The sequence below is a fragment of the Dendrobates tinctorius genome, unplaced genomic scaffold (assembly GCF_039654945.1).
Source record: "Dendrobates tinctorius isolate UK_male_01 unplaced genomic scaffold, ASM3965494v1 ptg000211l, whole genome shotgun sequence".
Taxonomy (NCBI): domain Eukaryota; kingdom Metazoa; phylum Chordata; class Amphibia; order Anura; family Dendrobatidae; genus Dendrobates; species Dendrobates tinctorius.
Window position 1 is genome coordinate 19,428,092 of NW_027361878.1, and position 23,286 is coordinate 19,451,377.

General features: G+C 44.2%; 1 long non-coding RNA gene and 1 pseudogene across 1 annotated transcript in view; one reads left to right on the forward strand and one right to left on the reverse strand.

Moving 5' to 3' along the window:
- The window catches only part of LOC141058344 (uncharacterized), a 64,354-nt gene that overhangs the window by 12,586 nt on the left and 28,482 nt on the right, over window positions 1-23,286 (forward strand). The gene's annotated exons all lie outside the window — the stretch shown is intronic.
- Window positions 4,532-23,286, reverse strand: part of LOC141058124 (magnesium transporter NIPA4-like) — a 40,794-nt pseudogene continuing 22,039 nt past the window's right edge.

Sequence of the window (23,286 nt, forward strand, 5' to 3'; positions counted from 1 at the left end):
GACACTACCACAAGAGGGAGGACCAGGATTGGGGGGTTCAATTTTAATACATACAAGTTTGGATTTATAGCCCATTCTGAGTCAATAATTCAGGGTATATTTCCAGCCATTTTGCTCATATTTTTTGCATATTTATTAAAATAGCCATTAGCAATAGCGATATTTTTTTTTTTTTTTTTTTTGTTCATAAGACCTGTGCAGATTAATTTTGTCTGTAATGTCAGAGAAGGTGGGTGGAATTGGGTTCTTCCATTGGTAGGCTATAGACTGTTTTACAACCCAAAAAATATGAATTAGGATGGGTCTACCTGTTGGGTTTATGTTTTCCATCTCTAGTGATAAGAGCCATTTGTGGTGTAATTATGATTCTATTACCGTGGATTTTATTGATCAAGTCAGAGGTTTGAGCCCACAAAGAGTTAATTTTGGGACATTTCCAAAACGTGTGTAAAAGGCTCCCGTAGCATCCACAATTTCTCCAGCACATAGAGGAATTGCTTGAATTTATGTGTAAATAAAGTCCGTGGAGCCTCATTTAAGAGTCTCAAACACGGGACTAGCCAGATCTTCCTCCAGGGTAGGACCCAGCCAAGGAGTGGCTCCTTTCGGAAACCACCATTACCATCATATTAAGTGGCCCTTTAAGTCAATATCCAGCTCTTTACGAGTTTACAGATATTTCATGAATCAAAAAAAAATCCGGCACAGTTGTGTGAAGAAATTAACCCTCAATGTCAGCACATGTTGTTCCATGTCCATAATCAATGAAAACACCTTATTTCCCTATGGAACGGGTGCTCAGTCCCATGCAGAAAAAACATGAAATATCGTCAAAGAGAAAGAAAAACGGGTGGCACTCACCGTTCTCATGTAGCGATTTACTTTATTTCATTAAAACGAGGCATAGGTATCGGCACAGGAGTAATGTATAAAAGACGGACAACAGCCGTTTCGCACACAATGCGCTTCAACAGGTCCGCGGACTTTATTTGCATATTTGTATTTCCCAGGGAGCATTTCACCTAGGATTTCACTGTGTTTGAGCGCCTTTGCCGGCTGCCGCATTGTTTTCTTTGACTGGTCTCCCTGAGGTCAGTGATTGTTTTGTGATGTTGAATTTATGTGTGAAAGACGGGCTGGTGTATAATACCACCTATTAAGTATTTTAAAGTATGATGCCTGTAACGCCATGCAGATATTTGATGCATATGTGTAAAGCGTTTTCCCATTGCTCAGGATGATGTGTGATGGTTAATTCTGCTTCCCACTTCAGCATATAGGAGGATTTGACCAAATCTGTGTCAGCGTTAAACCATTTGTAGATTCTTTGGTTGCTCAAAAAGATGCTTTGTTTAATGTTGCTTAACAAATTGATAGTAGCTTCTGAGAATAATGGTTTGTTATGTAAAAAGTTTTGAATCTGATTCTTAAGTATCAAATAGTGTAAAAATGCTGAAGAGGGAAGGTTAAAATTTGCTGTTAAACTACTAAAGGTGCAGTTTTCCTCATCACATACTGGGGCTGGCTGGCACTTTTCAGCTTGGGGGGAAATCACAAAGCAGTGGCCCTCGAGTTGAGGTGGCCCTCCTTTTCCCTGTTGATCTCTGGCCATTGCATTAAAGCAGCAGAGATAACAGGCTTTACAAATAGGCTGGTACCTAGATATGGGAACAGTAAGGAGCTTGCTGCATAGATATGGGAGCAGAACAGAGCTTACTCCAGAAATATGGGAGCAGAACAGAGCTTACTCCAGAAATATGGGAGCAGAACAGAGCTTACTCCAGAAATATGGGAGCAGAACAGAGCTTACTCCAGAAATATGGGAGCAGAACAGAGCTTACTCCAGAGATATGGGAGCAGAACCAAGCTTACTCCAGAGATATGGGAGCAGAACCGAGCTTACTACAGAGATATGGGAGCAGAACCGAGCTTACTCCAGAAATATGGGAGCAGAACAGAGCTTACTCCAGAGATATGGGAGCAGAACAGAGCTTACTCCAGAAATATGAGAGCAGAAACGAGCATACTACTAAGATATGGGAGCAGAACAGAGCTTACTCCAGAGATTTGGGAGCAGAACCGAGCTTACTAAAGAGATATCGGAGCAGAACAGAGCTTTCTCCAGAAATATGGGAACAGAACAGAGCTTACTCCAGAAATATGGGAGCAGAACAGAGCTTACTCCAGAGATATGGGAGCAGAACCAAGCTTACTCCAGAGATATGGGAGCAGAACCGAGCTTACTACAGAGATATGGGAGCAGAACCGAGCTTACTCCAGAAATATGGGAGCAGAACAGAGCTTACTCCAGAGATATGGGAGCAGAACAGAGCTTACTCCAGAAATATGAGAGCAGAAACGAGCATACTACTAAGATATGGGAGCAGAACAGAGCTTACTCCAGAGATTTGGGAGCAGAACCGAGCTTACTACAGAGATATCGGAGCAGAAACAAGCTTACTTCAGAGCGATGGGAGCAGAACTGAGCTTTCTCCAGAAATATGAGAGCAGAAACGAGCATACTACTGAGATATGGGAGCAGAACAGAGCTTACTCCAGAGATTTGGGAGCAGAACCGAGCTTACTCCAGAGATATGGGAGCAGAACAGAGCTTACTCCAGAGATTTGGGAGCAGAACCGAGCTTACTACAGAGATATCGGAGCAGAAACAAGCTTACTTCAGAGCGATGGGAGCAGAACTGAGCTTACTACAGAGCTATGGGAGCAGAATAGATCTTACTACAGAGAAATGGGAGCAGAACAGAGCTAACTACAGAGCTATGGGAGCAGAACAGAGCTTACTGAAGAGCTATGGGAGCAGAACAGAGCTTACTCCAGAGATATGGGAACAGAACAGAGCTTACTAAAGAAATATGGGAGCAGAACCAAGCTTACTACAACGATTTGGGAGCAGAACAGAGCTTACACCATAGATTAGGGAGCAGAACAGAGCTTACTCCAGAGATATGGGAGCAGAACCGAGCTTACTACAAAGATTTGACAAATCCCATTTGGTCTTCATCTATTAGTTTGGGAAGGAAACGTTTTAGTCTATTAGTTAATATTTTTAAAAACACATGTGACCTGCACAAATGTGAACAAGTCGGTCGGACAGTGTTCACACCACCCACTGACTGAAACACAAGAAGGAAACACAGAATGACAAATTTGCAAAAATAGTCTGCATTAAAGAATATGACAGTAAACAGCAAGTGCTGGTAGAAAGATGATAACAAATACAGGGTATTTAGTCGATGCGTTTTTTGCAAAAAATGTATACCAAGCTACTCCACCTCGTCATGGTAACCCTTAGCGGAGCAGTCCCTATCTAATGTATTTAAAACTTGAACATATGAACAGTGTCTAAATGAACAGGATTCAGACAGGCGCTTCCTAGTTGGGCTCGTGGTGTAAGACAGCTCTTTATGTGCATGTCACACAAGAGAGGGGTGGGGTCTCCCAAACCATGCAAAGCAAGGAAAAAACAGATTAAAAACACATGTGACATGCACAAATGTGAACAAGTCGGTCAGACAGTGTTCACACCACCCACTGACTGAAACACAAGAAGGAAACACAGAATGACAAGTTTGCAAAAATACTCTGCATTAAAGAATATGACAGTAATCAGCAAGTTCTGGTAAAAAGATGATAACAAATACAGGGTATTTAGTCAATACGTTTTTGCAAAAAATGTATACCAAGCTGCTCCACCTCGTCATGGTAACCCTTAACGGAGCAGTCCCTATCTAATGTATTTTCAGGTCGGAGTTATATCTAATATATTTTCAGGTCGGAGTTAATTAGGGAGATTGGTCTGTAGTTAGTGACTTTAGTTGGATCTGTTTTGGGCTTAGGGATTAAAATGATCATTGCTTCCAGCATCTCCTCGGGGAATGAGCTGGAGGTAGATGCCTTATTAAATATTTGGAAAGATGGGGAGACAAAATTTTATTAATTGACTTGTAATATTCATTGCTGTATCCATTGGGGCCAGGGGATTTAAATAATTTGAGCTGTTGGATGGTTTCCTCTATCTCTTCAGGGGTGAAAGGAGAGGTTAATGACTCTGGATATTACGGAGCTAAATTGGGTAATTTCCTAGATTCAAGAAAGATCTCTGCCTGTTTTACTGGGTTGGGGGGATGAATGTTGGAGGTTTAAATTATATAGTTTGATAGAATTCAGCGAATGCTAAACCACCGGCTAATCCGCAGATAAACCGCAGGCTAATCCGCAGATAAACTTTTCACCTGTGGATTTACCTGCGGATTTCACCAAATTCGCTCGGAATAATCCGCAGAGCAATCTGCAGCATGTGCACATAGCTTTAAATGAGTTTCTTGCCTCCATAGATTCCTTAGACAGGTCGGCAAAAATTTTTAAATTGTTATATGGTTCGGGAAAATGTTTTTTAGCCTTTATAAATTGCTATATCTTTTCTTTCGTGCTATAAAAGTGTATAAGAAGGATTGTATCTCTTGGCACGTCTGGGGGAATATGCACTGGACGAGGCAACCTATGGATCCTATCAATAATCAATTCTTGTAGGAATATTTTTCAACATACTTGACAAAAGTCCAACTACTGCTCTGTAGACCTGATGGAAGACCCAGTCATGTAAAAACCAGCCATGGGTTTATTGTGGACTACTGCTAGAACAACTACAATACCAGTCACATCATGTTCCCATGGACACCCTTTAGAGACTTAGGAACAGGACACTGATGGCACTCGGTGAGTGCATATTGGAAGGAGCTTTGGTCCACCCCTACCTCCATAAAGGAGGAAGTCTAGGCCTCCGGAAAGGGGCAGCATTTTTTCTTACATGTTTCAGATGTGCTGTCCTTCCTTTAAAGGGGTTGTCCACTACTTTAAATTATCCCCCCGGGGCCCCTAAAGAATATTGTAAATACCTTATGTTGCCTATAATGCCTGTGAGCGGTGCTATCTGTGGCTGCTCACAGGCAGCACGTGACCCAGCATTGACATCACGACAAGTGAGGCGTGACTCAGCGCTGGGTCCCCGTGGTGGCTGCTGGGTTGTGGGAGGGGTTACTCCCGGCGTCACCCCCAGCATCCACCGCACGCTTTCTCAATGAATGGGCGCACGGTGGATGCCTGGTGTGATGCGGGGGGAAAACCTTGCCCACAGCCTGGCAGCCAGCGTGGAAGGAGGAAGAGGGACGTCAGCAGTAGCAAGAGCCGGCTGCAGCCGGGGGTCACGTACTGCCTGTGAGCGGCCAGCGATAGCGCCGCTCACAGGCAGGATAGGCAACATGAGGTATTTACAAAATTCATTAGGGGCCTCGGGGGGGATACATTTGGTAGTTAATTCAAAGTAGTGGACAACCCCTTTAATATTATAAAAAAAGTGTGATTATTTTTAATTTCTTCACATTAAACTCTGAGAATCAACACCATGTACACAAACCGAACGTAAAAATATATCTACCGCCACATAGGATTTCGCAGTAAACTTTTTATAACTTCTATTAAAATTTTCAGACAAAAGACACATTGGGTGTAATGAAAAGAAAAAATAAAATAAAATTTGTACAATACTTAATTATTCAATAAATACAGGCAAAAAAAAATATTGTAGAGATCCAGCATCTATTGCTGCATTCTTGTCTGTAGGCAGAAGAGGTCATGTTGCACAAAATATCAATAGGATTACTACAAGGTGAATGCTATAAAAGTTTTTGACAACGTACATATAACAGAACCATTTGGGCCTTTCCCTCTGGCAGGGAAGGCTTTTGCATGTCTTTGGAATATGGTGCTTGGGAACAGACCAGAGATGTAACCAAAGATCCACATCTAATGATGTTGCCTAAAAAAAGGTAGGATGTTGGAAGTAGAAGGTATCATACATTGGGTGAAGAGGCCAGTCATTGAAGTTTTACCACAGCACCAAGTCAACTAGTCCAAACATATTACACCCCAAGTTTTCGTTAGGTGTAGATAATGAATACTGATGAGCGAGTATACTCGTTGCTCGGGTTTTCCCAAGCATGCTTGGGTGGCCTCCGAGTATTTTGCTCGGAGATTTAGTTTCTACCGATGTAGCTGCATGATTTGTGGCTGCTGGACAGGCTGAATACATGTGAAGAATGCCTGTTAGTGAATTTCCACATGTATTCAGGCTGTCCAGCTGCCATAAATCATGCAGCTGAGGTGACAGAAACTAAATCTCCGAGCACACCAAGATCACCCGAGCATGCTCGGGGAAAACCCGAGCAACAAGTGTACTCGCTCATCACTAATAATGAACACTTTGGAAATGTTCCCAGTGTGTTCTGTCTCCATGTGATGTACGAGGGTTATCTTGTCTTCTTTCTTGGCCAGCCATTCGGTAGAAATTGAAGCTACCCGATGTAGTTGTTGCCTTAGACTTTTAAGACTTATATCCAGGTTATTAAATGCGTGGAGCATGAAGACACCAAGAATGATCACGAGGAACCCGCAGACTGAACCTTCGCCTTCCAATGAAGACATAGACACCCATTCTTTAATGAGGGTCAGGGTCGTAGTGATAAACACGGTGGTGAATAAGGCGTAGTTAGATGGGAAAGACCAAGGAGGTGTTGAACACGTCCAGGGATTTGTTGAGGTAGTTCACTTGTGTGACCACAGAGATGATCAAGATGGAGATGAGGACCCATGGAAGAGGATGTTGGACAACTGGTGGATCGGTGAGAAGACCATTCACAGCGATGCCCAGGCCCTTCACAGAAGAAACTGAGAAGGTGCCCAAGAGAGAGCATATTGCCAAGTAAACAAGGATGTTTTGGTGTTCATAACGGGGCGAGAGAATGAAAATCAGGACCAGGGAGAAGATGAACAGCACTCTGATGTAGACAATGAAGCCTGTTGGTTAAAAAAAAAGAAACAAAAGTGGCCATTGTGTAGACAAACCTCTACCCCAAGGAAAAGTTTTGTACTTTGTGCAATCGAGTCGCATAAAATCAGAATTTTGGAGTGACATGGGAAAAAAATAATGAACTGCACCCCATACTTTTTGGAATTGTCACACTGACTTCTACGCCTTATGCTAGACTCCTCACACAGTTTTGCAAAGATGACTTTTCAGCAGTCTCATTATCATTACAGACAGGAAACACTTCTGTATAGAGTACAGAGCAGGATTCACCATTCACGATAGGTCACAGTTCACCTCCTACTATAAAGTGGCCTGTGACCTGATTTGTATAGGAGCCTTCTGAACTTCCAAAGACAGGGTCTGAGTCAGTTTATTGCTGCCAATATCCATGTGCCCAACAGGAAGTAGACATCTAAAATGAGGCCTAGTGATCAGTGCAAAAATAAAAAAAAATTCACAAGTTTTCCTTTCCCTGGGTCTGCCATCCTCCTCCTGATTATACTTCACATCTACTATATAATCGTCTAATTCTGTCTGTCTGTAACTGAAATCCCGCATTGCTGATTGGTCGTGCCCGGCTGGCAGCGACCAATAAGCGACAGGCGCAGTCCGATACGAACAACATACGCCATTGCTACCTTTGGGAAATCTGCGGCGCTAGCCGCTGATCTCCCGATGGTTGCCGTGGGTTATCTGCCGGCGATGCCAACTCCTGGCTGCGAAAGTATCCCAACTGGTGCTAGCGATATCGCTCACACTCGCCCCAGCGTCCGTTTCAGTCCGGAGGGTGTCACGGTCTGGTCGGCACCTCCCATCTTCTAACGACGTCCTCTTTCCTTCCTGTTGTGGCTCTGGCACAGGCGCACTGCTCTGTTGAGGGCAGAGCAGAGTACTGCAGTGCGCAGGTGCCGGGAAAGGTCAGAGAGGTCCGGCGCCTGCGCACAGCAGTATTCTGCTCTGCCCTCAACAGAGCAGTGCGCCTGTGCCGGAGCCACGACAGGAACAAAAGAAGAGGACGGCATCGTTTGAAGATGGCAGGCGCCTGACCGGACAGCAACACCCATCGGACCGGACCGGACGCCGGGGTGAGTATAATCTAACTCTTTTTTTCTTATCTTTCAGGTTACATGGGGGGCTTATCTACAACATTACAGAATGCTGTAGATAAGCCCCTGATGGCGGTGCCGGCAGGACATATTCGAAAAAAAGGGTGACAGATTCCCTTTAAATCTTCATAAATAAACTACATACATATTCTAGAATACCCGATGCGTTAGAATCGGGCCACCATCTAGTCATGTATAAGGAGAGTGGGAGGGAAGTAATTTGGAAGAGAAGTTTTCCCAAAAATCTGAGAGAAGTAACCACAGATGTTCTGTCTCTACATGTAATTCCAGGCAGTCTGGATGATGTTGAGATTAGGGCTCTGTGGTTCTCATATAATCACTTCTAGGACTCGGGCTCTTTGTGACATTTCAGTATGTTTGGGGTGTTCCTGTTGAAGAATACATTTGGAGATGATCAGATGCCTCCTGATGGTATTACATTATGGATAAGTATCTGGATGCATTACTCTGCCATGAGGACACCATTGGTCCTGACCAAATTCTCAATTCCTTTGCCGAAATGCATCCCAAACTTGTAGAAACCTCCACAATGCTTCACTGTTCCTGCAGTCACTGTGTACCGCTCTCCAGCCCTTTAGTAAACAAACTGTCTTCTGTTACAGCCAAATATTTCACATTTTGACTCCTCACTCCAGATCACCTGCTGCCAGTTTTCTGCATCCTAGTTCCTATGTTTACGTGGAAATGCATCAAAATCCGCAATGTGAGTATAGAATATAACGAGGAAAGTCACATAATCATTTTATGCAAAATTGTATTGTAACTAGTGTTGAGCATTCCGATACTGCAAATATCGGGTATTGGCTGATAGTCGCTGTATCGAAATTCCAATACCGAGTACCGATATTTTATCAATATCGGATACCGGTATCGCAAGTCCCCATAATGCAATGAGCCACTGTTGTGGCTGTAATTGGCTGCTGAAATGATGTCATCATGATGCGCGGTCTGTGCGCATCATGATGTGCGGTCTGTGCGGGCTGTCGGTGGTCTGTACGGTCCTCTTGGGGGCCTGTGCCGGCTGCCAGGGGCCTATGCCAGCTGCCGGTGGTCTGTACGGGCCTCTCGGGGCCTGTGCCGGTTGCCGGGGGCCTGTGCCGGCTGCCAGTGGCCTGTACGGGCCTCTCGGGGGGCCTGTGCCGACTGTCGGTGGTCTGTGCCGGCTGCCGGGGGCCTGTGCCGGTTGCTGGTGGTCTGTACGGGCCTCTCGGAGGCCTGTGCCGGCTGTCGGTGGTCTGTACGGGCCTCTCGGGGGCCTGTGCCGGCTGTCGGTGGTCTGTGCGGGCCTGCTGGGGGGTCTTGTGTGTGTGCAGGCATCGTCCGATGGGACTACAAGTCCCATTGGGCGATGACTGCTACACTGACAGTGATTGACACATTAGTCAATGATGGGACAGTAGTAGTCCCATCATCTGGCTAATGTGTTGAATGTAAAAAAAAAAAAAAACATACTACATATATACTACATTCATACAACATACATACTACATACATGCTACATATATACTACATTCATACAACATACATATATACTACATACTACATACATGCTACATATATACTACATTCATACAACATACATACATACTACATACATGCTACATATATACTACATTCATACATACTACATATATACTACATACATACTACATATAATAATATAAATAATAAATTTTATTTTTATAGCGCCGACATATTCCGCAGCACTTTACATTTCAGAGGGGATTTGTACAGACAATAGACATTACAGCATAACAATAATCACATACAGTAGATTATAACAAATAACAAGAGGAGTGAGGGCCCTGCTCGCAAGCTTACAGTCTATGAGGAAAGAGGGAGACACGAAAGGTGGGTGGTAACAGTTGCTCTGATTGTATGGACCAGCCATAATGTTAAGTGTGTAACAGTACAGACACAGAGGGCTAATGGATGCATAAAGCATGTGGGAACATGATGCTGGGAACCTGGTTATGGTAAAACTTTTGGCTCTGCCACACAGGGATAGGTTAGGTTAATGTGTTGAGGCGATAGGCCAGTCTGAATAAATGCGTTTTCAGGACACGCTTAAGATTGTGGGGATTGGGGACTAATCGTATTGACCTGGGAAGTGCATTCCAAAGAATTGGCGCCGCACGTGTAAAGTCTTGGAGACGGGAGTGGGAGGTTCTGACTATTGAGGATACTAACCTCAGGTCATCAGCAGAACGGAGGGCGCGGGTAGGGTGGTATACTGAAACAAGGGAGGAGATGTAGGGTGGTGCTGAGCCATGGAGGGCTTTGTGGGTGAGGGTAATAAGTTTATACTGAATTCTGGAGTGGATGGGTAGCCAGTGTAATGACTGGCACAAGGTAGAGGCATCGGTGCAACGATTGGCGAGGAATATGATCCCGGCTGCAGCATTCAAGACAGATTGGAGAGGGGAGAGTTTGGTAAGAGGGAGACCGATTAGAAGAGAGTTACAATAGTCGAGACGAGAATGAATAAGAGAAACAGTAAGAGTTTTTGCAGAGTCAAAAGTAAGAAAAGGTCGAATTCTAGAAATGTTTTTGAGGTGCAGATGACAAGAGCGAGCCAGTGATCGAATGTGGGGGGCAAAGGAAAGCTCGGAATCAAGTATGACCCCAAGACAGCGGGCATGTTGCTGGGGAGTAATAGTGGAACCACACACAGAAATAGCAATGTCGGGTATAGGTACATTAGTAGAGGGAGGAAACACCAGGAGTTCAGTCTTTGACAGGTTCAGTTTCAGATATAGTGAGGACATGATATTAGACACAGCGTTTAGACAATCGCCAGTGTTTTCTAGAAAGGCTGGCGTGATGTCAGGAGAAGAAGCGTATAATTGGGTGTCATCAGCATAGAGATGGTACTGGAAACCAAATCTACTGATTGTTTGACCAATAGGGGCAGTGTACAAGGAGAAGAGGAGGGGGCCTAGAACTGATCCTTGAGGAACCCCAACAGTAAGGGGAAGGTGAGAGGAGGAGGAACCGGCAAAAGAAACAGTAAAGGAGCGGTCGGAGAGATAGGAGAACCAGGAGAGAACGGTGTCCTTGAGGCCAATGGAATGGAGCATAGTGAGGAGGAGCTGATGATCCACAGTGTCGAATGCTGCAGAGAGATCCAAGAGAATTAGCATGGAGTAATGACCATTTGATTTAGCTCTTAGCAGATCATTAGAGACTTTAGTGAGGGCAGTTTCAGTGGAGTGTAAAGAGCGGAAACCGGATTGGAGAGGGTCGAGAACAGAGTTTTCTGAGAGATAGCGGATAAGACGGGAGTGGACCAGGCGTTCCAGGAGTTTAGAGATGAAGGGAAGATTAGAGACAGGTCTATAGTTAGCGGCACAGTTTTGGTCGAGGGATGGTTTTTTAAGTAGTGGATGTATGATGGCATGCTTAAATGAGGAGGGAAAAATACCAGAAGAGAGAGAAAGGTTAAATATTTTAGTTAGGTGAGGGGTGACAGCAGGGGAAAGGGACTGGAGGAGATGTGACGGAAATGGGTCACTGGTGCAAGTAGTTGGGCGAGAAGATGCAAGGAGCCTGCTTACTTCTTCTGTGACTGGTTCAAAATCAGAGAGTGAGTTAGATGCAGTGGGGGAGGGAGGACAGTGCATGGTATGAGGGGATTTATATATACATACTGTATATACTACATTCATGCAACATATATACTACATACATGCTACATATACTGTATGCTACATTCATACAACATACATATATACTACGTACTACATACATACTACATGCATACTGCATACAATACATTCATACAATACATACATATAGACATACAGTACATATAATATAGAGTACATACTCACCATCACTTTTCACTTTGATCCCAGAAGCCAGTGTCATCTATGAAAGAAATTAGAAAATAACAAACAAGCGATATACTCCCTGATCCGCAGAAATCCACGAGGGTCCCACACCGATTTCCCGGAAACTTTCTCACACACCTTTTGCCATAAAGTGAGACTAGGGACTATTTTTTTACAGTGGCGGAGGAATACAGTGCGGATGGATACCTACCTACCTTCCGTCATTGGATTATTGAAGCCCCTAGAGAGCGGTTGCATCAGCTGATGCTGCTGTTCTCCACGGGAAATCGGTGTGGGACCCTCATGGATTTCTGCGGATCAGGGAGTATATCGCTTGTTTGATATTTTCTAATTTCTTTCATAGATGACACTGGCTTCGGGGAACTAAGTGACAAGTAATGGTGAGTATGTACTCTGTTATATGTACTGTATGTCTATACAGTTGTGGCCAAAAGTATTGACACCCCTGCAATTCTGTCAGATAATACTCAGTTTCTTCCTGAAAATGATTGCAAACACAAATTCTTTGGTACTATTATCTTCATTTAATTTGTCTTAAATGAAAAAACACAAAAAGAATTGTCCTAAAGCCAAATTGGATATAATTCCACACCAAACATAAAAAAGAGGGTGGACAAAAGTATTGGCACTGTTCAAAAAATCATGTGATGCTTCTCTAATTTGTGTAATTAACAGCACCTGTAACTTACCTGTGGCACCTAACAGGTGTTGGCAATAACTAAATCACACTTGCAGCCAGTTGACATGGATTAAAGTTGACTCAACCTCTCTCCTGTGTCCTTGTGTGTACCACATTTAGCATGGAGAAAAGAAAGAAGACCAAAGAACTGTCTGAGGACTTGAGAAACCAAATTGTGAGGAAGCATGAGCAATCTCAAGGCTACAAGTCCATCTACAAAGACCTGAATGTTTCTGTGTCTACCGTGCGCAGTGTCATCAAGAAGTTTAAAGCCCATGGCACTGTGGCTAACCTCCCTAGATGTGGACGGAAAAGAAAAATTGACAAGAGATTTCAACGCAAGATTGTGCGGATGTTGGATAAAGAACCTCGACTAACATCCAAACAAGTTCAAGCTGCCCTGCAGTCCGAGGGTACAACAGTGTCAACCCATACTATCCGTCGGCATCTGACTGAAAAGGGACTGTATGGTAGGAGACCCAGGAAGACCCCACTTCTTACCCCAAGACATAAAAAAGCCAGGCTGGAGTTTGCCAAAACTTACCTGAAAAAGCCTAAAACATTTTGGAAGAATGTTCTCTGGTCATATGAGACAAAAGTAGAGCTTTTAGGGCAAAGGCATCAACATAGAGTTTACAGGAGAAAAAAAGGCATTCAAAGAAAAGAACACGGTCCCTACAGTCAAACATGGCGGAGGTTCCCTGATGTTTTGGGGTTGCTTTGCTGCCTCTGGCACTGGACTGCTTGACCGTGTGCATGGCACTATGAAGTCTGAAGACTACCAACAAATTTTGCAGCATAATGTAGGGCCCAGTGTGAGAAAGCTGGGTCTCCCTCAGAGGTCATGGGTCTTCCAGCAGGACAATGACCCAAAACACACTACAAAAAGCACTAGAAAATGGTTTGAGAGAAAGCACTGGAGACTTCTATGGTGGCCAGCAATGAGTCCAGACCTGAATCCCATAGAACAAATGTGGAGAGATCTAAAAATGGCAGTTTGGAGAAGGCACCCTTCAAATATCAGGGACCTAGAGGAGTTTGCCAAAGAAGAATGGTCTAAAATTCCAGCAGAGCATTGTAAGAAACTCATTGATGGTTACCGGAAGCGGTTGGTCGCAGTTATTTTGGTTAAAGGTTGTGCAACCAAGTATTAGGCTGAGGGTGCCAATACTTTTGTCTGGCCCATTTTTGGAGTTTTGTGTGAAATGATCATTGTTTTGCTTTTTGCTTCATTCTCTTTTGTGTTATTTCATTTAAGACAAATTAAATGAAGATAATAATACCAAAGAATTTTTGTTTGCAATCATTTTCAGGAAGAAACTGAGTATTATCTGACAGAATTGCAGGGGTGTCAATACTTTTGACCACAACTGTATGTATGTATTGTATGAATGTATTGTATGCAGTATGTACAGTCATGGCCAAAAGTATTGACACCCCTGCAATTCTTTCAGATAATACTCAGTTTCTTCCTGAAAATGATTGCAAACACAAATTCTTTGGTATTATTATCTTCATTTAATTTGTCTTAAATGAAAAAACACAAAAGAGAATGAAGCAAAAAGCAAAACATTGATCATTTCACACAAAACTCCAAAAATGGGCCGGACAAAAGTATTAGCACCCTCAGCCTAATACTTGGTTGCACAACCTTTAGCCAAAATAACTGCGACCAACTGCTTCCGGTAACCATCAATGAGTTTCTTACAATGCTCTGCTGGAATTTTAGACCATTCTTCTTTGGAAACTACTCCAGGTCCCTGATATTTGAAGGGTGCCTTCTCCAAACTGCCATTTTTAGATCTCTCCACAGGTGTTCTATGGGATTCAGGTCTGGACTCATTGCTGGCCACCTTAGAAGTCTCCAGTGCGTTCTCTCAAACCATTTTCTAGTGCTTTTTGAAGTGTGTTTTGGGTTATTGTCCTGCTGGAAGACCCATGACCTCTGAGGTAGACCCAGCTTTCTCACACTGGGCCCTATATTATGCTGCAAAATTTGTTGGTAGTCTTCAGACTTCATAATGCCAAGCACACGGTCAAGCAGTCCAGTGCCAGAGGCAGCAAAGCAACCCCAAAACATCAGGGAACCTCCGCCATGTTTGACTGTAGGGACCGTGTACTTTTCTTTGAATGCCTCTTTTTTCTCCTGTAAACTCTATGTTGATGCTTTTGCCCTAAAAGCTCTACTTTTGTCTCATCTGACCAGAGAACATTCTTCCAAAATGTTTTAGGCTTTTTCAGGTAAGTTTTGGCAAACTCTAGCCTGGCTTTTTTATGTCTCGGGGTAAGAAGTGGAGTCTTCCTGGGTCTCCTACCATACAGTCCCTTTTCATTCAGATGCCGACGGATAGTACGGGTTGACACCGTTGTACCCTCGGACTGCAGGGCAGCTTGAATTTGTTTGGATGTTAGTCGAGGTTCTTTATCCAACATCCGCACAATCTTGCATTGAAATCTCTTGTCAATTTTTCTTTTCCGGCCACATCTAGAGAGGTTAGCCACAGTGCCATGGGCTTTAAACTTCTTGATGACACTGCACACGGTAGACACAGGAACATTCAGGTCTTTAGAGATGGACTTGTAGCCTTGAGATTGCTCATGCTTCCTCACAATTTGGTTTCTCAAGTCCTCAGACAGTTCTTTGGTCTTCTTTCTTTTCTCCATGCTCAATGTGGTACACACAAGGACACAGGAGAGAGGTTGAGTCAACTTTAATCCATGTCAACTGGCTGCAAGTGTGATTTAGTTATTGCCAACACCTGTTAGGTGCCACAGGTAAGTTACAGGAGCTGTTAATTACACAAATTAGAGAAGCATCACATGATTTTTCGAACAGTGCCAATACTTTTGTCCACCCTCTTTATGTTTGGTGTGGAATTATATCCAATTTGGCTTTAGGACAATTCTTTTTGTGTTTTTTCATTTAAGACAAATTGAATGAAGATAATAATACCAAAGAATTTGTGTTTGCAATCATTTTCAGGAAGAAACTGAGTATTATCTGACAGAATTGCAGGGGTGTCAATACTTTTGGCCATGACTGTATGTAGTATGTATGCAGCATGTAGTATATATGTATGTTGTATGAATGTAGTATATATGTAGCATGTATGTAGCATATATGCATATTGTATGAATGTAGTATATATGTAGCATGTATGTAGTATATATGTATGTTGTATGAATGTAGTATATATGTAGCATGTATGTAGTATGTAGTATATATGTATGTTGTATGAATTTAGTATATATGTAGCATGTATGTAGTATATATGTATGTTGTATGAATGTAGTATATATGTAGCATGTATGTAGTATATATGTATGTTGTATGAATGTAGTATACAGTGCCTACAAGTAGTATTCAACCCCCTGCAGATTTAGCAGGTTTGATAAGATGCAAATAAGTTAGAGCCTTCAAACTTCACACAAGAGCAGGATTTATTAACAGATGCATAAATCTTACAAACCAAAAAGTTATGTTGCTCAGTTAAATTTGTTTGGGAGTACAAATTTATGACGAACTTTGACACTCTCAGTGCTGGAATGAATGTGTCGCATGGATTTATGTCTTTTTACATCAATTAAGGAATTTCCTTTTAAAACCTTGCAGGGCAACACAGAACTAGACCCCAATCAGAGGACCATAAAACATCCAGACTCCTTATCTATGAACTGGTCCAATGTTTATATTTATGTTTCTCCCTCTCCCATATTGATAGTTCTGCTTCACGTCACTTGTCTTATCTATTGCATTTTTTCTAGGCTGTATTGTGCATAAATATGTGACTTCAGATTTTGTATTAGTCTAGCCTGATGAAGAGACCTGAGTAGTCTCGAAAGCTTGCAATGTATTACCATCTTTTCAGTTAGCCATTAAAAGGTATCAACTACTGAGGACTCTCAATCCTGAATATTTTACTAAATTTTAAACATACAAGTGTGGGTCAATTATTATTCAACCCCTAGGTTTAATATTTTGTGGAATAACCCTTGTTTGCAATTACAGCTAATAATCGTCTTTTATAAGACCTGATCAGGCCGGCACAGGTCTCTGGAGTTATCTTGGCCCACTCCTCCATGCAGATCTTCTCCAAGTTATCTAGGTTCTTTGGGTGTCTCATGTGGACTTTAATCTTGAGCTCCTTCCACAAGTTTTCAATTGGGTTAAGGTCAGGAGACTAACTAGGCCACTCCAACACCTTGATTTTTTGCCTCTTGAACCAGGCCTTGGTTTTCTTGGCTGTGTGCTTTGGGTCGTTGTCTTGTTGGAAGATGAAATGACGACCCATCTTAAGATCCTTGATGGAGGAGCGGAGGTTCTTGGCCAAAATCTCCAGGTAGGCCGTGCTATCCATCTTCCCATGGATGCGGACCAGATGGCCAGGCCCCTTGGCTGAGAAACAGCCCCACAGCATGATGCTGCCACCACCATGCTTGACTGTAGGGATGGTATTCTTGGGGTCGTATGCAGTGCCATCCAGTCTCCAAACGTCACGTGTGTGGTTGGCACCAAAGATCTCGATCTTGGTCTCATCAGACCAGAGAACCTTGAACCAGTCTGTCTCAGAGTCCTCCAAGTGATCATGAGCAAACTGTAGACGAGCCTTGACATGACGCTTTGAAAGTAAAGGTACCTTACAGGCTCGTCTGGAACGGAGACCATTGCGGTGGAGTACGTTACTTATGGTATTGACTGAAACCAATGTCCCCACTGCCATGAGATCTTCCCGGAGCTCCTTCCTTGTTGTCCTTGGGTTAGCCTTGACTCTTCGGACAAGCCTGGCCTCGGCACGGGAGGAAACTTTCAAAGGCTGTCCAGGCCGTGGAAGGCTAACAGTAGTTCCATAAGCCTTCCACTTCTGGATGATGCTCCCAACAGTGGAGACAGGTAGGCCCAACTCCTTGGAAAGGGTTTTGTACCCCTTGCCAGCCTTGTGACCCTCCACGATCTTGTCTCTGATGGCCTTGGAATGCTCCTTTGTCTTTCCCATGTTGACCATGTATGAGTGCTGTTCACAAGTTTGGGGAGGGTCTTAAATAGTCAGAAAAGGCTGGAAAAAGAGATAATTAATCCAAACATGTGAAGCTCATTGTTCTTTGTGCCTGAAATACTTCTTAATACTTTAGGGGAACCAAACAGAATTCTGGTGGTTTGAGGGGTTGAATAATAAATGACCCTCTGAATAAACTTTTCACAATTTAAAAAAAAATTAAACAAAGAAATAACATTCTTTTTTGCTGCAGTGCATTTCACACTTCCAGGCTGATCTACAGTCCAAATGTCACAATGCCAAGTTAATTCCGAATGTGTAAACCTGCTAAATCTGCAGGGGGTTGAATATTACTTGTAGGCACTGTATATGTAGCATGCATGTAGTATATATGCATGTTGAATGAATGTAGTATTTGCGTAGCATGTATGTAGTATATATGTATGTTGTATGAATGTAGTATATATGTAGCATGTATGTAGTATATATGTATGTTGTATGAATGTAGTACATATGTAGTATGTGTGTAGTATGTATGTATATATGAATGTTGTATGAATGTTGTATATATGTAGTATGTGTGTATGTATGTATATATATATATATATATATATATATATATATATATATATATTTTTTACATTCAATACATTAGCCGGATGATGGGACTACTACTGTCCCATCATTGGCTAATGTGTCAATCACTGTCAGTGTAGCAGGCATCGCCCGATGGGACTTGTAGTCCCATCGGACGATGCCTGCACACACACAAGACCCCCGGCAGGCCCGCACAGACCACCGACAGCCGGCACAGGCCCCCAGCAGCTGGCACAGACCTCCGACAGCCGGCACAGGCCCCCGAGAGGCCCGTACAGACAGCCGGCACAGGCCCCCGAGAGGCCCGTACAGACGACCGGCAGCTGGCACAGGCCCCCAGCAGCCGGCACAGACCACTGACAGCCGGCACAGGCCCCCGAGAGGCCCGTACAGACCACCGGCAGCCGGCACAGACCACCGACAGCCAGCACAGGCCCCCCGAGAGGCCCGTACAGACCACCGGCAGCCGGCACAGACCAACGACAGCCGGCACAGGCCCCCGAGACGCCCATACAGACCACCAGCAGCCGGCACAGGCCCCCGAGAGGCCCGTACAGACCACCGGCAGCTGGCATGGGCCCCGGCAGGCCTGTACAGACCACCAACAGCCCGCACAGACCCCGCACATACAGACACGCACAGTGTCTGCCCACGCACCGCCCACACTCTTCCCCCCTCCCGAAAGGGTTTTTTTTAATTCCGATATTTCTGTCCCATTGACTTTAATGGGACTTCCGGTATTGGAATCGGTGATACCCGATACTTTTTTGTGTATCGGGCCGATCCATTCCGATCCGATACTTTTGAATATCGGATGGTATCGCTCAACCCTAGTAGCATGTATGTAGTATATATATATGTTGTATGAATGTAGTATATATGTAGCATGTATGTAGTATATATGTATGTTGTAATGAATGTAGTATATATGTAGCATGTATGTAGTATATATGTATGTTGTATATATGTAGTATATATGTATGTTGTATGAATGTAGAATATATGTAGCATGTATGTAGTATTTTGTATAAATGCAGTATATATGTAGTATGTATGTAGTTTGTATGTATGTTGTATGAATGTTGTATATATGTAGTATGTATGTAGTATGTATTTTTTTTTATTTTTTAAATTCAACACATTAGCCGGATGATGGGACTACTACTGTCCCATCATTGGCTAATGTGTCAATCACTGTCAGTGTAGCAGTTATCGCCGGATGGGACTTGTAGTCCCATCGGACGATGCCTGCACACACATAAGACCCTCGACAAGCCCGCACAGACCACCGACAGCCGTCACAGGCCCCCGAGAGGCCCGTACAGACCACCGGCAGCTGGCACAGGCCCCCGGCAGCCGGCACAGACCTCCGACAGCAGGCACAGGCCCCCAGAGGCCCGTACAGACCACCGGCAGCCGTCACAGACCACCGACAGCCGGCACAGGCCCCCGAGAGGCCCGTACAGACCACCGGCAGCCGGCACAGGCCCTCGGCAGCCGGCACAGACCACCGACAGCCGTCACAGGCCCCTGAGAGGCCCGTACAGACCACCGGCAGCCGGCACAGGCCACTGACAGCTGACACAGGCCCCCGAGAGGCCCGTACAGACCACCGGCAGCCGGCACAGGCCCTCAGCAGCCGGCACAGACCACTGACAGCCATCACAGTCCCCTGAGAGGCCCGTACAGACCACCGGCAGCCGGCACAGGCCACTGACAGCTGGCACAGGCCCCCGAGAGGCCCGTAAAGACCACCGACAGCCCGCACAGACCCTGCCCGCACACACAGACACGCACAGTGTCCACCCACGCACCGCCCACACTCTTCCCCCCTCCCGAAAGGTTTTTTTTAAATCTGATATTTCTGTCCCATTGACTTTAATGGGACTTCCGGTATCGTAATCGGAATCGGCGATACCCGATACTTTTTTGTGTATCGGGCCGATCCATTCCGATCCGATACTTTTGAATATCGGATGGTATCGCTCAACCCTAATTGTAACATTACATGGGAAATATGCTTGAATAAGTTCAAGAACTTTGTATATATCTAGTATAAATAGTGGATATGATGTGGATTTTCTGCTGATTTTCCCCAGCTACCTGCAGCATTTCCAATGTTCTTCATCAAAATCCCCACTTGTTACATGCAGATTTTGTTGTATAAGGGCACTGGACTGTGGGATTGATGACATGTATGATAGGTATATAGGCACGGGACTATGGGATGGAGGATATGTATGATGGGTATATGGGCACGGGACTAAGGGATGGAGGATATGTATGATGGGTATATGGGCACGGGACTAAGGGATGGAGGCTATATATGATGGGTATATGGGTGAGTAGCAAGGGAAACAGAGTTTATACACTACCGTTCAAAAGTTTAGGGTCACGTATAAATTTCCTTATTTTTGAAAGAAAAGCACAGGTTTTTCCAATGAAGTTAACATTAAATGATTAAAAAATACACTCTGTACATTGTTAATGTGGTAAATGTCTATACTAGCTGCAAACGTCTGGTTTGTAATGCAATATCTTCATAGGTGTTGTGGTGTGACAGGTGATCGCGTGGTTAATGGGAGATATGTCACATGGAGGGATGCTCCCTGCGATGCAACCCGGAGTATTTTGCCTATAGTGTACATGAGCACTAAAGATGTCATTTAGTGCACTGGGTGTGGACTGTACTCCGTTTTGCCTGAAGATATGTGTATGTTCAGGACCTGTGGTGAAGTCCTGACCATGTGACCAGCTCATGTGATCCATACCTCACCTATGGGTGTGGTTACAGGGCTATGTAATTAAGGTGTTTAGCACATGTGAGGGAGACTGTGAGGGAGTCTGTCAGAGTGTGGACAGACTTCCATGTGTCCAGGTGGGACACTACAGAGAGTGGTCTGTGTTCCAAGGAAGGAGAAGCCTTCCTGTGTCTGCGGCTGCAGATAGAGCGCTGCTCTGGACATTGCCCTGGCCTGTGTGCACAGGATCTGAGGGAACACAGCCCAGCTAAGGACTGTTTATGTGCTGTCTATGGTTTATGGAGTAATAAACCCTGTGAAATTTTAAAGGAACGCGCCTCATGTTTGTCTCCCGCTGCACCTAAGCGAGTCGAATCCTTACAGTGTATAGAGGCCAATTTCCAACAACCATCACTCCAGTGTTCTTATGGTACTTTGTGTTTGCTAACTGTGTAAGAAGGCTAATGGATGGTTAGAAAACCCTTGAAAATCCTTGTGCAAGAATGTTAGCACAGATGAAAACAGTTTGGCTGATTAGAGAAGCTATAAACTTGACCTTCCTTTGAGCTAGTTGAGAATTTGGAGCATTACATTTGTTAGTTCCATTATACTCTCAAAATGGCCAGAAAAAAAGAACTTTCATGTGAAACTTGACAGTCTATTCTTGTTCTTAGAAATGAAGGCTATTCCATGCGAGAAATTGCCAAGAAATTGAAAATTTCCTACAATGGTATGTACTACTCCCTTCAGAGGAGAGCACAAATAGGCTCTAACCAGAGTAGAAAGAGAAGTGGGACACAACTGAACAACAAGACAAGTGCATTATAGTTTATAGTTGCAGAAATCGACGCCTCACAGGTCCTCAACTGGCAGCTTCATTAAATAGTACATGCAAAAGGCCAGTGTCAACGTCTACAGTAGAGTTGAGCGAAACGGGTCAAAAAATGTCAAAAGTCGCCGACTTTTGGTAAAGTCGGGTTTCATGAAACGAAACCCGACCCTAGGGTGAGGTCGGCCACGAGCTCGGCGACTTTAGCGCCAAAGTTACGTTTCAAAAGTTTGTTTTCCGCCCTTTTTCAGCCATTCAGGATCCACGGACACTGTGGGCAACGTGATGACATAGGCAGGGGTCACCACCATCTTTGAGAAGGGCATGCAAGTGATTGGCTTGCTTTGGGGGGCGTCACAGGGGGTATAAAAGGGCGTGCACGCCAACCGCCATGTTACTCATGCTGATTTCAGAATAGGGAGAGCTGCTGCTGCTGCTGATTCTGTAGGGAGAGCGTTAGGCAGGGAAGAAGACACCAAAAACTGCTTCTGCTACTAGCGATTTTGCCTGTACAACACACCAGTCACTGTGTGTGCAGTGCAAGTGGAGGCTATATTTTGCTGGATCAGCTGTGTTGGTTGTTAAGCTGCCTTATAAGGCTTCCTGATAGCTGCATTGCTGTTTTCCCACTGCTCTGCAAACTGCTTTTTTAAAAGCAATCCAAATTTTTTTTTTTTGTCCTGGTGAGGTACTGAGCGTGCATTTTTTCACATCATACAGCGGTGTACGCTCCTCACACAGTACCGTGTAACGGCTGTTATCTCGGCCACAGTGAAGTTATCTGTGTGTGACTCTGTAAGAATAAGTCGAGGACGTGTTCCGTTCTTACAGACCTCCACCTTCTACTTTTGTCTGGTTTTCAAACAGTTAAGTATATTTGCTGTTTGATCACATTCAAAACTATAGAGAGACAGCGTGTGTCAGTCCGTATACTTAAAAAACACGGAGCTTGACAATTTTATGGACACCGGACAGCGGTGTACATTCACGCTCCTCTCTTAGTACCGTGTAACAGCTGTTATCACGGCCACAGTGAAGCTATCTGTGTGTGACTCTGTAAGAATAAGGCGAGGACATGTTCCGTTCTTACAGACCTACACTCTAGGGAGATTCCTATTCTGCCCAATTCTATATACACCTTGTAGCTTGTCATACACTAGCCAATTTCTGCCTGTGACATAGCGGTGTGATATTCACTGGGCCTCACACAATCCAACAGTGTCCACAAGTGTGTTCAGAAATTCTACATCTCCCCTGTCCTATAGTGACATTTTTCAACCTACGACATTGAGCCCGTGACATAGCGGTGTGATATTCACTGGGCCTCACACAATCCAACAGTGTCCACAAGTGTGTTCAGAAATTCTACATCTCCCCTGTCCTATAGTGACATTTTTCACACCTGCGACATTGAGCCTGTGACATAGCGGTGTGATATTCACTGGGCCTCACACAATCCAACAGTGTCCTCAAGTGTGTTCAAAAATTCTACATCTCCCCTGTCCTATAGTGACATTTTTCACACCTGCGACATTGAGCCTGTGACATAGTGGTGTGATATTCACTGGGCCTCACACAA